This window comes from Pongo abelii, chromosome 2 (assembly GCF_028885655.2).
Source record: "Pongo abelii isolate AG06213 chromosome 2, NHGRI_mPonAbe1-v2.0_pri, whole genome shotgun sequence".
In the NCBI taxonomy this organism is placed as follows: domain Eukaryota; kingdom Metazoa; phylum Chordata; class Mammalia; order Primates; family Hominidae; genus Pongo; species Pongo abelii.
Genome location: NC_085928.1, coordinates 201,560,357 through 201,576,477, shown reverse-complemented (window position 1 = coordinate 201,576,477; position 16,121 = coordinate 201,560,357). Strand labels below are relative to the sequence as shown.

General features: G+C 39.6%; 1 long non-coding RNA gene across 5 annotated transcripts in view; it reads right to left on the bottom strand.

Annotated features, from left to right (window-relative positions):
- The window catches only part of LOC103890327 (uncharacterized), a 43,212-nt gene extending 36,367 nt beyond the window's left edge, over nt 1-6,845 (bottom strand). The window contains exons 1-4 of one of the 5 annotated variants that reach the window (XR_008524116.2): nt 6,611-6,842; nt 5,685-5,722; nt 1,136-1,263; nt 881-1,003 (exon numbers count right to left, since the gene is read on the bottom strand). This is a non-coding gene — a long non-coding RNA (uncharacterized LOC103890327). Of the gene's footprint in view, nt 1-880; nt 1,264-5,684; nt 5,723-6,610 lie in introns of all 5 variants that reach the window. The other 4 variants (XR_008524113.2, XR_008524114.2, XR_008524112.2 and 1 more) reach the window with 4 other exon arrangements.
- Nucleotides 6,846-16,121: the final 9,276 nt, after the last annotated feature.

Below are 16,121 nucleotides of genomic sequence, written 5' to 3'. Positions count from 1 at the left end.
TTATTCATTCTCTGATGGCTGCATGTTCAAGGTGCAAAAATTATTCCCATTTTCTCTTCTTTTAATTCTTTCTCTTTCCTTTTAACATCAATTTACCAATTAACAATTCCTAAGCCACAGATAACTACACAGATATTCCCATTATCTCATTTCCACTTCCTCCGGAGGATTAGCTGACATAGGAGTAAATCTGAGATCAGATTGTTCAGGATGAACTTTAGAGAATTGGTCTGGGAGTGCAATGGTTAGAACATGCTCTCAAGGTGCCAGACTCCCTGGCTTTAAATCATAGCTGGCAATTGATGTGGATTCCCTACATCAACTATGTGACATTGGAGAGGTGACTTAAATTCCATGCACATTAGTTGCCTGACTTGTAAAATAAAAATGAGGATAGTAATAGTACCTACCTCCAAGCCTATTTTTTTTAAAAAAGAGTTAATATAGAACATTTAGAACAGTTTCTGCCACATGGTAAGAGGATAGTAAATTTTAGCTATTGTTATGATCATCATTAGTAGCACAGCTTGAAAGCAAAGTTTGTTTCCCATTAGGGCATCAAATCCTGCTCCTATGGGGTCTAATGGTTTTTGAATTATGAATCAATGAGTATTCAAGAGAAGAAACTGCAGCACTAGGAGTCACACACCAACACTCACTCTTTGATTGACTGTAAATATTTGATGGTATACAATTGTGGGAGCTGATTAAAAATACATGTAAGGCTGCTGTCCTTGTGTCTGCTACTAGGCTGAGCTCAGAAAGGGAAATGAAGCAACAATAATATGCTTGTTACATCCGGCGGTGGGGGTGGGGTGGTTATACAGGGGTCCTACACACTGTTGCAACTTGCTCACATTGTCACTGGTAGCTGACTTACCTTGTTAGTGTGAGGCAGTAGACAGGCAGATTGTTACTGAGGTTTCAACCAGATTCTTTTTCAGTTACTTTGATTTTTGTCACAAGTGCCATTTACCACTCTGATGAAGGACTCCAGCATTTCCTGCAGGATAACCAAATCATTCCAGTTGGAGGCTTGAACATATTGAAAGATCAATGTGAGTCTCAGTTCATCAGGGATCCAGACATTGATTATGGGTTTGTCCTCACTCTCACCGCTTTATACCCATCTTACATATCTGACTGCCTGTTGAGTCAGTAGACCTTTCAAAATTCATGCAGAACTCCTTTTGTTCCAAGTTTCTTCCAGTAACTTGGAACTCTTCAGTGAAGGGAAATCTTAGAAACGTAGCCCCAGATTTGCTGTTGAGAGAATACAAACCCATCACAGTCCACCCCTTTTTAAGCTGGCTTCCAATTACACCTCTTTTAGCCATACTGAACTTCTAAATAAAGACAGTAGCAAACCCATACTTTCACCTAACATAATGCAACTATCCCTCACAAAACCAAAAACATGCTAGCCCTCTCCCCAAAAGAGTATACAAATTTTCTTCATCTATTTTGGACTGATGTTGATTTCTCTTCTAGTTGAGTCACATTCCCCTTTTGATATTCTGAAATGTAAGTACTAAAATATGAAATTGACTGCTATTAATACACTGTATTGTAGACAGCAAGGAAATGGGAGAAGCGAGGATAAAAAATTGCTACTATATACACAAATCTATTCATATCAAAGTAAGGAAAGTTTTGCATGACCAATGCAGTGTTCATTTCTACAACTGGTCATATCAACTTAATTAGGATTTATAACTACCTTTTTCCACCAGTCATTCTATAACCCCTTTACCCTCAGCAAATACCTCAGCTGGTTATGGTTTCTTGCTGTGTAGGATGTCCCACGTCATCATTCTTGAAGGATCTGGACCATTATCAGGTCTGCTTACTTCAGGCCATTGTAAATTTTTTTAATTGACTTTAATCTTGGGATATGTGAGTACTGGGAGGCATTCCACGGGATCTCCCTAGATTATTACAGAAACATTTTCCCCATGATTTTGTATTATATTTTTTATATGTATTATATTAAATACATGTGTGTTTGTATTTACATATATATCAAATAGGGTATTTAGTATAGATGTTTGACCTAATGCCATTGTGTGAGCTGTTTGTTTAGTCTCTGTGAAGCTGGTATATACAACCTGAATTCCACAGACCAGTAAGCATAAAAGGAAAGATGGGTATGAAGCTGGTAAAAGCTAAGACAAACTGGAACCCACAAACACAAGGTGGAACACCTGAGGACAGAGAGGAACCCACATCAGTCTTTACCATCTCTAAGCCTCCAACTTTGATGCTGCAAGTGTTCTGCAAGACATGCTGATGCCTTTCAACAAGGAGCTAAAAATGTGCCTCCCTGGAAGTCAGATAAGTCAAATGAGGTTTCAGATGAGCTACATTAACTAGGAATTATGCATGGAAGGCAATTCTGGAAAACACACTTTTAGCCTACCTAAGTTGGTGCAATATGGTACCACAATATACTCCAAGTCAGGCGAGAAAACAAACAAACAAACAAAGAAACACTCTGTATTAGAATGCAAGAGGTTTCTAATCTAGAATTCATCCCCAGTGGTGCTTTTGTTTGTTTTGTTTTGTTTCACTTTTTCAAAATCAGAGATTAAGTTCTTTTGTTAAAAATGAGAAACACTCTCCTAGAAGTTAATGTTCTACATTCTAGACTTGGTTTTGTAACTCAATAAGTTTGTGACATTCAGGAATTTACTTTTCTAAACTAAGACTTTGCCTCCCCACCTATAATTGGAACAAATAACCCAGCCTCTTCTTATTCACTGATTTGTTGATATAAACAAATCAAATAATGGATGTTGAAATGTTCTGTAGCTTACAAAAAGTAATATACAAACTATGAATAGAATTATTAAATTTGTTTTTGCTTTTGTGAACAACAAAGACAAATGATGTCATCAACTACAGAGAATATAATTGATCTCGATTCCTTATGTGGCCTCAGCCCAGGTCCTTAATGACAGTTTTTTCAGCATTTCAACAAGCTGCCTGCTTTATGTGTGAGGTATTTTCTTTCCATGTGGCCAGCAGCAGGAAATGAAATCCATTACAGCCCCATGTAGGTGGTTAATTTGTTTGAACTGTCATTTAGCTAGATCTTCAGTATCTTCCTAATGACCTCCCTGGTGCAATGCAGTGCAAATCTTCCATGTTACTTGTCATCAAAGCAGCTGTTTTAAAAGATGCTATTTGCTTTTATTTTATGGATTAGTATCCTTTTTTACTTTAATGAAAAACACATTATTATACACAGGGCACTTGGCCAAGCACTGGAGATGAAGCTTGGGGAGGGGGTGATTTTTTTTTTTTTTTTTTTTTTTGAGACGGAGTCTGTCACCCGGGCTGGAGTGCAATGGCATGATCTTGGCTCACTGTAACCTCTAACTCCCGGGTTCAAGCAATTCTCCTGCCTCAGCCTCCCAAGAAGCTGGGATTACAGGTGTGTGCCACCCCGTTCAGTTAATTTTTGTATTTTTTTTTTTTTTTTTTTTTAGTGGAGATGAGGTTTTGCCATGTTGGCCACGCTGGTCTCGAACTCCTGACCTCAAGTGATCCACCCACCTCGGCCTCCCAAAGTGCTGGGATTACAGGTGTGAGCTACCACACCTGGCCACAAATCATTTTTCTACCTATAAAAAACTCCACCTACTCTAAAAGAAAGACCACAAATAAGATGAGAGAGATACATTTTTATCAGAGTCAAAAGAATGGGAGTTTGTTTCAATTGAGGGCAATTAGAATATATCTTAAAGGAAGATACACTGGAACAAGGCCTCAAAGAATATTCCAGATTTCCTTAAGTAGAGAGGGTATGTGCATTTCAGAGGTATGGCAGAGGGAAAACTAGAGAGAAAAGATTATGTCTGTAAGAAAAAGTCATGAGCCTGGTGAGTATAAAGTTGAATAACATAAGAAAATGATTTGTGTATGTCCCAGATAGCAAAGGCCACCTAATCAGTTAGAACTTACCCCAGGAGCAAAAGTGAGCTATGTGAATGGGCTAGTGATACAATCAGAGAAGTGCTTAGAGGGTTGTTCTGTTTTTCTACCTATAAAAAAAAAAAATCTGGACTAAGAGACCAAAGTCTTGGAAAATACTTGGCTTATTTATGTATTAGTGCCTGTATGGGGAAAAGATTTCATGAGGATAGAGATTTGGTTGAAAAAAAGAAAGGATATGAAATGCAGGCAACAAAAATTAAAGACATTGTGTTGTATCAAATCTCTGTCACTTAAAATTATTACCTTCTCTCCTTTGAAGTAAGACATTTTTTCTTCACACACACAAAAATATGGTGACAGGATTATCTAACACAGCAACATATTTTGAAATAATACTACTGGAAAAAATCTTATGGACAATCATGGGAGAATTAGGATTCTGCAAATTCCCTAATGACCCTTCTCCCCATCATTTCAGCTCTAAAAGATTTGGAGGATCACTTTGGGATACAGAGGTAATAATTGAATGCTGCTGTGCTCAGGGAATGGCTTCAGATTCTCCATGGGTGAGTTGGGCCATCAGCTCACCTCTACAGTCAACAGTAAACATGGTGGCATATTTGAAAGTGGAATAATTCACATTCCTTCCCTAAAACACAACATATGAAGACGTACTCACTGATGTGCATCATCGACTTTTATAACATCAGGTGAATGCAGCACAAGAGCTGGCCAAAGGCCAGCTGCCATTTTACCCCCATCACTTGCTTCTTCCATCACATTTATCTTTTTAATTTTGCAAACATCCATGCTATATTAATTATATATGCTTGCATAATTTTGCACATGCCACATGCTTTTCTCTTTGCCTCAAGTACTGTAATCCTTCCTTCACCCTGTCTGAACAACTATTTTTCTTAGTCAGAAATTCAAGAAAAAATATCACTTTAATTTATCTCTCTAACTTTAAATGTTTTGAGAAATATTTAATTATTCACTTTTATCTGTTAAAATTGTACCATGTGCATACCTCTAGTGTTACATTTAATCACACACTGAATTATTTCAGTTCATATATAGTATATCCCTCAGCATGTATATACTGTTCCATAGTCTGCATTTTATCCAATAACCTATATCTAGCCATATTTTATTGCTCTATCTTTGATTATCCTTCACCATAACTTTCTTACCTATGTCTAGCTTATATTATTTTATAGTATATGAGGTTTTATAGATTACCTAAGTCATATCTGGTGCAAGATGAGGTATATATAAATGCATAAATGTGTGAATAAACAAAGCAATAATCTCTCCTCTCCTACTGGCCTGTTCAATCCTTGATGCATCCACTGCCTTTGGGTGACCTTTGATATTTCTGAAGGTGGCAGAATAAATGGCATACAGCAAGTGCTCACTTGAGTTTGGTTAAAGAAGCAAACAGTAACTTTTTGAGAGCTACTTCTTAATACTTTTAAACAAGTGAATTAGCATTTCTATCATAACTGATACTTTTGCTGAAAGAAAATGTGCATGCTTTTAAATGTGAATAAAAGGTTATTCTTGTTATGTGGATTAGTAAGATTTTTTTTCAAGTGTCTTTCTCAGTGGCATCTACAGATCAACTTTAGGCATTCTATATAACAAGTATATTATAGATCTACATGCTAAAGACAAAGGGTAAAAAACGATCAGAGTCATTTTATGTTAATGTAAACTGACCGCCTCCTGCTTTAATCACTTACCTACATCCTGTTGATCTCATGGCTTCACCTTTTTGACACTAAAAGAGAGGGGAAAAAACTAAATTTCTCTACATTGAAATACATAGAACACTGAAGTTAGATAAGTGTGATTTTTTTTAACTGCTTGGCTTATCTAGGTTTTATTGTTAGTTGTTTATAACTGGTTCCTTGTGCAAATGTATTTGACGGACTAAACAGTATATACCTGTACAAATGTGCATGAGAACTTTAAGAATGGTGGTAGATTAGATATTCATCATAATGGTTTAGTCACATTGTGCATAGCTTTAAAATAAAATAATTGTATAATAACAGTTAAAATAAAAGAACTGTTTAATAGTCTAGTGAAGTTGGTAATTTACAAATGAACATGTAATAGATATGTAACAATATGATAAAAAATAAATTAAGGCAAGGGAATGGAGTGAGCTGTTGTGCTGCTGTAGATTTGTTGGTCAAGAAAAAGAGATCTCCCTGAAGAGGTAACACAGGAGTAGGGGAACATCTGGGAGGCAGGCTTTCCTGGCAACGGGAAGGGCACTTTTATAATGCTGGACCAAAGATTCTCTACAATCTATCTCAACTCAGTTGAATGGCAAAAATTGTCAAGAGTTGGTTGACAAGATAGATAGCCTCCTCAACTTGTCAGAATCTCAATGTTCCTGAAAGAAATTCCTGCTTTTTACTAGTTTGTTGTAGTTGTTATTGTTATTGTTTCTGTTAAATTAAAAGTCCTCAATGAGATATTTGTTGAGATCAGTAATTTTATATTGTTTCTATGAGATTTGAAAATAGTAAATGCTTCTTTTCCAAAATCTTGTTTACTTAGTAAGTTGGCATCATTTTGAATGAGAAAACAGACTAAAGTAAAAGTGTAAATAGAATGACATAGCTTCGGCTGGCGCACAGTGCGCTCACCCACTGACCTGCGCCCACTGTCTGGCACTCCCTAGTGAGATGAACACGGTACCTCAGATGGAAATGCAGAAATCACCCGTCTTCTGCGTGGCTCGCACTGGGAGCTGTAGACCGGAGCTGTTCCTATTCGGCCATCTTGGCTCCTCCCTGCAGTCTGAGATCAAACAGCAAGTCGGCAGCGAGGCTGGGGGAGGGGCGCCCGCCATTGCCCAGGCTCGCTTAGGTAAACAAAGCAGCCTGGAAGCTTGAACTGGGTGGAGCCCACCACAGCTCAAGGAGGCCTGCCTGCCTCTGTAGGCTCCACCTCTGGGGGCAGGGCACAGACAAACAAAAAGACAGCAGTAACCTCTGCAGACTTAAATGTCCCTGTCTGACAGCTGTGAGGAGAGCAGTGGTTCTCCCAGCACGCAGCTGGAGATCTGAGAACGGGCTGACTGCCTCCTCAAGTGGGTCCCTGACCCCTGACCCCCGAGCAGCCTAACTGGGAGGCACCCCCCAGCAGGGGCAGACTGACACCTCACACGGCCGGCCAGGTACTCCAACAGACCTGCAGCTGAGGGTTCTGTCTGTTAGAAGGAAAACTAACAGAAAGGACATCCACACCAAAAACCCATCTGTACATCACCATCATCAAAGACCAAAAGTAGATAAAACCACAAAGATGGGGAAAAAACAGAGCAGAAAAACTGGAAACTCTAAAAACCAGAGTACCTCTCCTCCTCCAAAGGAACGCAGTTCCTCACCAGCAACGGAACAAAGCTGGACGGAGAATGACTTTGACGAGCTGAGAGAAGAAGGCTTCAGACGATCAAATTACTCCGAGCTACGGGAGGATATTCAAACCAAAGGCAAAGAAGTTGAAAACTTTGAAAAAAATTTAGAAGAATGTATAACTAGAATAACCAATACAGAGAAGTGCTTAAAGGAGCTGATGGAGCTGAAAACCAAGGCTCGAGAACTACGTGAAGAATGCAGAAGCCTCAGGAGCCGATGCGATCAAATGGAAGAAAGGGTATCAGCCCTGGAAGATGAAATGAATGAAATGAAGCGAGAAGGGAAGTTTAGAGAAAAAAGAATAAAAAGAAACGAGCAAAGCCTCCAAGAAATGTGGGACTATGTGAAAAGACCAAATCTACGTCTGATTGGTGTACCTGAAAGTGACGGGGAGAATGGAAACAAGTTGGAAAACACTCTGCAGGATATTATCCAGGAGAACTTCCCCAATCTAGCAAGGCAGGCCAACATTCAGATTCAGGAAATACAGAGAACGCCACAAAGATACTCCTCGAGAAGAGCAACTCCAAGACACATAATTGTCAGATTCACCAAAGTTGAAATGAAGGAAAAAATGTTAAGGGCAGCCAGAGAGAAAGGTCGGGTTACCATCAAAGGGAAGCCCATCAGACTAACAGCGGATCTCTCGGCAGAAACCCTACAAGCCAGAAGAGAGTGGGGGCCAATATTCAACATTCTTAAAGAAAAGAATTTTCAACCCAGAATTTCATATCCTGCCAAACTAAGCTTCATAAGTGAAGGAGAAATAAAATACTTTACAGACAAGCAAATGCTGAGAGATTTTGTCACCACCAGGCCTGCCCTAAAAGAGCTCCTGAAGGAAGCGCTAAACATGGAAAGGCACAACCGGTACCAGCCACTGCAAAATCATACCAAAATGTAAAGAACATCGAGACTAGGAAGAGACTACATCAACTAACGAGCAAAATATCCAGCTAACATCATAATGACAGGATCAAATTCACACATAACAATATTAACTTTAAATGTAAATGGACTAAATGCTCCAATTAAAAGACACAGACTGGCAAACTGGATAAAGACTCAAGACCCATCAGTGTGCTGTATTCAGGAAACCCATCTCACGTGCAGAGACACACATAGGCTCAAAATAAAAGGATGGAGGAAGATCTACCAAGCAAATGGAAAACAAAAAAAGGCAGGGGTTGCAATCCTAGTCTCTGATAAAACAGACTTTAAACCAACAAAGATCAAAAGAGACAAAGAAGGCCATTACATAATGGTAAAGGGATTAATTCAACAAGAAGAGCTAACTATCCTAAATATATATGCACCCAATACAGGAGCACCCAGATTCATAAAGCAAGTCCTGAGTGACCTACAAAGAGACTTAGACTCCCACACATTAATAATGGGAGACTTTAACACCCCACTATCAACATTAGACAGATCAACGAGACAGAAAGTCAACAAGGATACCCAGGAATTGAACTCAGCTCTGCACCAAGCGGACCTAATAGACATCTACAGAACTCTCCACCCCAAATCAACAGAATATACATTTTTTTCAGCACCACACCACACCTATTCCAAAATTGACCATATACTTGGAAGTAAAGCTCTCCTCAATAAATGTAAAAGAACAGAAATTGTAACAAACTGTCTCTCAGATCACAGTGCAATCAAGCTAGAACTCAGGATTAAGAATCTCACTCAAAACCACTCAACTACGTGGAAACTGAACAACCTGCTCCTGAATGACTACTGGGTACATAACGAAATGAAGGCAGAAATAAAGATGTTCTTTGAAACCAATGAGAACCAAGACACAACATACCAAAATCTCTGGGATGCATTCAAAGCAGTGTGTAGAGGGAAATTTATAGCACTAAATGCCCACAAGAGAAAGCAGGAAAGATCCAAAATTGACACCCTAACATCACAATTAAAAGAACTAGAAAAGCAAGAGCAAACACATTCAAAAGCTAGCAGAAGGCAAGAAATAACTAAAATCAGAGCAGAACTGAAGGAAATAGAGACACAAAAAACCCTTCAAAAAATAAATGAATCCAGGAGCTGGTTTTTTGAAAGGATCAACAAAATTGATAGACCGCTAGCAAGATTAATAAAGAAAAAAAGAGAGAAGAATCAAATAGACGCAATAAAAAATGATAAAGGGGATATCACCACCGATCCCACAGAAATACAAACTACCATCAGAGAATATTACAAACACCTCTATGCAAATAAACTAGAAAATCTAGAAGAAGTGGATAAATTCCTCAACACATACACCCTCCCAAGACTAAACCAGGAAGAAGTTGAATCTCTGAATAGACCAATAACAGGAGCTGAAATTGTGGCAATAATCAATAGCTTACCAACCAAAAAAAGTCCAGGTCCAGATGGATTCACAGCCGAATTCTACCAGAGGTACAAGGAGGAGCTGGTACCATTCCTTCTGAAACTATTCCAATCAATAGAAAAAGAGGGAATCCTCCCTAACTCATTTTATGAGGCCAGCATCATCCTGATACCAAAGCCTGGCAGAGACACAACAAAAAAAGAGAATTTTAGACCACTATCCTTGATGAACATTGATGCAAAAATCCTCAATAAAATACTGGCAAACAGAATCCAGCAGCACATCAAAAAGCTTATCCACCATGATCAAGTGGGCTTCATCCCTGGGATGCAAGGCTGGTTCAATATACGCAAATCAATAAATGTAATCCAGCATATAAACAGAACGAAAGACAAAAACCACATGATTATCTCAATAGATGCAGAAAAGGCCTTTGACAAAATTCAACAACCGTTCATGCTAAAAACTCTCAATAAATTAGGAATTGATGGGACGTATCTCAAAATAATAAGAGCTATTTATGACAAACCCACAGCCAATATCATACTGAATGGGCAAAAACTGGAAGCATTCCCTTTGAAAAGTGGCACAAGACAGGGATGCCCTCTCTCACCACTTCTATTCAACATAGTGTTGGAAGTTCTGGCCAGGGCAATTAGGCAGGAGAAGGAAATCAAGGGTATTCAATTAGGAAAAGAGGAAGTCAAATTGTCCCTGTTTGCAGATGACATGATAGTATATCTAGAAAACCCCATTGTCTCAGCCCAAAATCTCCTTAAGCTGATAAGCAACTTCAGCAAAGTCTCAGGATACAAAATCAATGTGCAAAAATCACAAGCATTCTTATACATCAATAACAGACAAACAGAGAGCCAAATCATGAGTGAACTCCCATTCACAATTGCTTCAAAGAGAATAAAATACCTAGGAATCCAACTTACAAGGGATGTGAAAGACCTCTTCAAGGAGAACTACAAACCACTGCTCAAGGAAATAAAAGAGGATACAAACAAATGGAAGAACATTCCATGCTCATGGGTAGGAAGAATCAATATCATGAAAATGGCCATCCTTCCCAAGGTAATTTACAGATTCAATGCCATCCCCATGAAGCTACCAATGACTTTCTTCACAGAATTGGAAAAAACTACTTTAAAGTTCATATGGAACCAAAAAAGAGCCCGCATCGCCAAGTCAATCCTAAGCCAAAAGAACAAAGCTGGAGGCATCACACTACCTGACTTCAAACTATACTACAAGGCTACAGTAACCAAAACAGCATGGTACTGGTACCAAAACAGAGATATAGATCAATGGAACAGAACAGAGCCATCAGAAATAATGCCACATATCTACAACTATCTGATCTTTGACAAACCTGACAAAAACAAGAAATGGGGAAAGGATTCCCTATTTAATAAATGGTGCTGGGAAAACTGGTTAGCCATATGTAGAAAGCTCAAACTGGATCCCTTCCTTACACCTTATACAAAAATCAATTCAAGATGGATTAAAGACTTAAATGTTAGACCTAAAACCATAAAAACCCTAGAAGAAAACCTAGGCATTACCATTCAGGACATAGGCATGGGCAAGGACTTCATGTCTAAAACACCAAAAGCAATGGCAACAAAAGCCAAAATTGACAAATGGGATCTAATTAAACTCAAGAGCTTCTGCACAGCAAAAGAAACTACCATCAGAGTGAACAGGCAACCTACAAAATGGGAGAAAATTTTCGCAACCTACTCATCTGACAAAGGGCTAATATCCAGAATCTACAATGAACTCCAACAAATTTACAAGAAAAAAACAAACAACCCCATCAAAAAGTGGGCGAAGGACATGAACAGACACTTCTCAAAAGAAGACATTTATGCAGCCAAAAAACACATGAAAAAATGCTCACCATCACTGGCCATCAGAGAAATGCAAATCAAAACCACAATGAGATACCATCTCACACCAGTTAGAATGGCAATCATTAAAAAGTCAGGAAACAACAGGTGCTGGAGAGGATGTGGAGAAATAGGAACACTTTTACACTGTTGGTGGGACTGTAAACTAGTTCAACCCATGTGGAAGTCAGTGTGGCGATTCCTCAGGGATCTAGAACTAGAAATTCCATTCGACCCAGCCATCCCATTACTGGGTATATACCCAAAGGACTATAAATCATGCTGCTATAAAGACACATGCACACGTATGTTTATTGCGGCATTATTCACAATAGCAAAGACTTGGAACCAACCCAAATGTCCAACAATGATAGACTGGATTAAGAAAATGTGGCACATATACACCATGGAATACTATGCAGCCATCAAAAATGATGAGTTCATGTCCTTTGTAGGGACATGGATGAAATTGGAAATCATCATTCTCAGTAAACTATCGCAAGAACAAAAAACCAAACACCGCATATTCTCACTCATAGGTGGGAATTGAACAATGAGAACACATGGACACAGGAAGGGGAACATCACACTCTGGGGACTGTTGTGGGGTGGGGGGAGGGGGGAGGGATAGCATTGGGAGATATACCTAATGCTAGATGACGAGTTGGTGGGTGCAGCGCACCAGCATGGCACATGTATACATATGTAACTTACCTGCACATTGCACACATGTACCATAAAACCTAAAGTATAATAATAATAATAATAATAACAATAAAATAAAAAAATAAAAAAATAAAAAAAAAAGAAAAAGAAAAAGAAAAAAAAAAAAAAAAAAAGAATGACATAGCAAAGTATGAAAGAATCAAATGCAATACGACGAAAAAGTTAGTGTTAGCCCCAAGCACTGATTACTGAAAGCTTTGAATGAGCAAATGTTTAAATGAGAAGTGAAACCAGTGAGTGGAAGTCAGACTACGAGCTATATATCAGAATCAAGCCCCTCTGCCTGCTCCAGACTCTGGCAAGCCTCATCTGTAACAGTTGATTCTAAAGGGGTCAGTGCTGAATAAGGATTTATTGTTTATGATGATGACTGTGATGTTAAAGTAATGGAGAAATTGAAAGTTGCTTGCTTAATGGAAAAATACGTAGAATTGCAACTTAAAAAAAAACTGCCACCAAATTAGGACAAACTGGAAACAAAATCATTTCAGAGATTGATGACATGTCATTACAGGCTTGAAATATTCATCTTATTCCTTTAAATTCATATTTTTATCAACCACTTAGGCCAGTGACATAATAAAATCTATTAACCTCAGTTATTTTGTCCTCTAAGTAACACTGGATAGTGCAAGAACAATTTTAAAATTGAATGGATTTCTTTCTGCATTATAAGATATGCTGTTTGACCTTTCATGTTTTTAACAGAAATGCTTAGTTATTCTAAAAGTGGTTTGATACACTATTATATTGGCCATGAAATATTTCTTCTTGTAACGTCTCTTTTGTCCTTTCTTTCATATTAGCATCTATTTTATTCTTTTAGTTCAATGCCTGAGATCTCTTCAATGGAGAAAGACTTCTAGACCATTTGTAAATTGAAATATTACACCCAGGACAAATGCATTGATAAGAAAAACATTTAAAAGCTTGAAACATCTTCTTATTGATCTTTCCTAGGCTCCAGATACAGATATAAATAATAAGAGAGATAGGAAGGAAAAAGATTTTGAGCCAGAGGGAAAACCTTGCTGAAGGCCCAGTGAGTACAGAGGACAGTGAGAAGAGAGTCCTGGCAGGCACAGCTCAGCTTCAAGGGAAGAGGAAGAGAGTGAGGAGGCGAGAGTGGGCAAGGGGCAGGCAGCAGGGGCTGCTGTCCTTTTGAACACTGTGAGCTTTCTGTGTATGTCGTACCAACTTAATAATGTCATGGTCAAATAAATTGATATGGTTTGGCTGTGTACCCACCCAAATCATATCTTCAATTATACCTCCCGTAATTCCCACATGTTGTGGGAGAAACCTGGTGGGAGGTGATTGAATCATGGGGGTGGGTCTTTCCCATGCTATTCTTGTGATAGTGAATGAGTCTCTCATGAGATCTGATGTTTTTAAAAATGAGAAGTTTCCCTGCACAAGCTCTCTCTTTGCCTGCTGCCATCCATGTAAGACATGACTTGCTCCTCCTTGCTTTCCACCATGATTGTGAGGCCTCCCCAGCCATGTGGAACTGTAAGTCCATTAAACCTCTTTTTTTTTTTTCCAGTCTCAGGTATGTCTTTATCAGCAGCATGAAAACAGACTAAATAGAAAATTGGTACCAGCAGAGTGGGGCGGTGCTGAGAAGAAATGACTTTGGAACTGGGTAACAGGCAGAGGGTAGAACAGTTTGGAAGGCTCAGAAGAAAACAGGAAAATGTGGGACAGTTTGGAACTCCTTAGAGACTTGTTGAATGGCTTTGACCAATATGCTGATAATGATATGAACAATAAGGTCCAGGTTGAGGTGGTCTCAGATGGAGATGAGGAACTTGTTGGGAACTGGAGCAAATGTGACACTTGCTATGTTTTAGCAAAGTGACTGGTGGCATTTTGCCCCTGCCCTAGAGATCTGTGGAACTTCGAACTTGAGAGAGATGATTTAGGGTATCTGGTGGGAGAAATTTCTAATCTGCAAAGCATTCAAGACATGACTTGGGTGCTGTTAAAAGCATTCAGTTTTAAAAGGGAAACAACATAAAAGTTTGGAAAATTTGCAGCCTGGCAATATGGTAGAAAAGAAAATCCCATTTTCTGAGGAGAAATTCAAGCCACTTTTCTGGCTGCAGAAATTTCCATAAGTAACGAGGAGCTGAATGTTAAACTCCAAACAATGGGGAAAAGGTCTCCAGGGCATGTCAGAGGTTTTCATGGCAGCCCTTCCCATCACAGGCCTAGAGCCTTAGGAATTAAAAATGGTTTTCTGGGCCAGGCCCAGGGTCCCTGTGCTGTGTGCAGTCTAGGGATTTGATGCCCTGCATCCTAGCTGCTCCAGCTGTGACAAAACGGGGCCAAAGTGCAGCTCAGGCTATGGCTTCAAAGAGCGCAAGCCCCAAGCCTTGGCAGCTTCCACATGGTGTCAAGCCTGCCGGTGCACAGAAGTCAAGAATTGAGGTTTGGGAACCTTCTCCTAGATTTCAGAGGATCTACAGAAATGCCTGGATGTCCAGGCAAGAGTTTGCTACAGGGGTGGGGCGCTCATGGAGAATCTCTGCTAGGCAGTGTGGAATGGAAATGTGGGATCAGAGCCCCCCACACAGAGTCCCTACTGGGGCACTGTCTAGTGGAGCTGTGAGAAGAGGGCCACCGTCCTCCAGACTCCAGAATGGTGGATCCACCAACAGCTTGCACTGTGCACCTGGAAAAGCCGCAGACACTCAACACCATCTCATGAAAGTGGTTGGGAGGGAAGCTGTACCCTGCAAAGCTACAAGGGTGGAGCTGCCCAAGACCATGGGATCCCACCTCTTGCATCAGCATGACCTAGTTGTGAGACATAAAGTCAAAGATCATTTTGGAGCTTTAAGATTTGACTGCCCTGCTGGATTTCAGACTTGCATGGGGCCTGTAGCCCCTTTTTGTGGCCACTATCTCCCATTTGGAATGGCTGTATTTACCCAATGCCTGTACTGCCATTGTATCTAGGAAGTAACTAACTTGCTTTTGATTTTACAGGCTCATAGGCAGAAGGGACTTGCCTTATATCAGATGAGACATTGAACTGTGGACTTTTGAGTTAATGCTGAAATGAGTTAAGACTTTGGGGGACTGTTGGGAAGGCAAGAATGGTTTTGAAATTTGAGGACATGAGATTTGGGAGGGGCTAGGGCCAGAATGACACGGTTTGGTTGTCCCCACCCATATCTCATCTTGAATTGTATCTCCCACAATTCCCACGTGTCATGGGAGAAACCTAGTGGGAGGTGATTGAATGACGGGGGCAGGTCTTTCCCATGCTATTCTTGTGATAGTGAATGAGTCTCATGAGATCTGATGTTTTTGAAAATGAGAGTTTTCCCTGCACAAGCTCTCTCTTCGCCTGCTGCCATCCATGTAAGACATGACTTGCTCCTCCTTGCCTTCCGCCATGATTGTGAGGCCTCCCCAGCCATGTGGAACTGTAAGTCCATTAAACTTCTTTTTCTTCCTAGCCTTGGGTATGTCTTTATCAGTAGTGTGAAAACAGACTAATACATAAGTGGATAATGGAAAATATGGTATATGTAAGTTGTAATGTTACTCAGCTTCACAAAAGAAGGAGATTCGGCCTTGTGCAACAACATGGATAGACTCTGAGGACATTATGCTATGTAAAATAAGCTAAACTTTAAAACTACAGTACAATACTGTATGATCTTACCTACATGTGGAATCTAAAATAGTCAAACTCATAGAAGCAGAGACTGGAATAGTGATTGCCAGGGCCTGGGGGAAAGAGAAAAATGGACAGGTGAC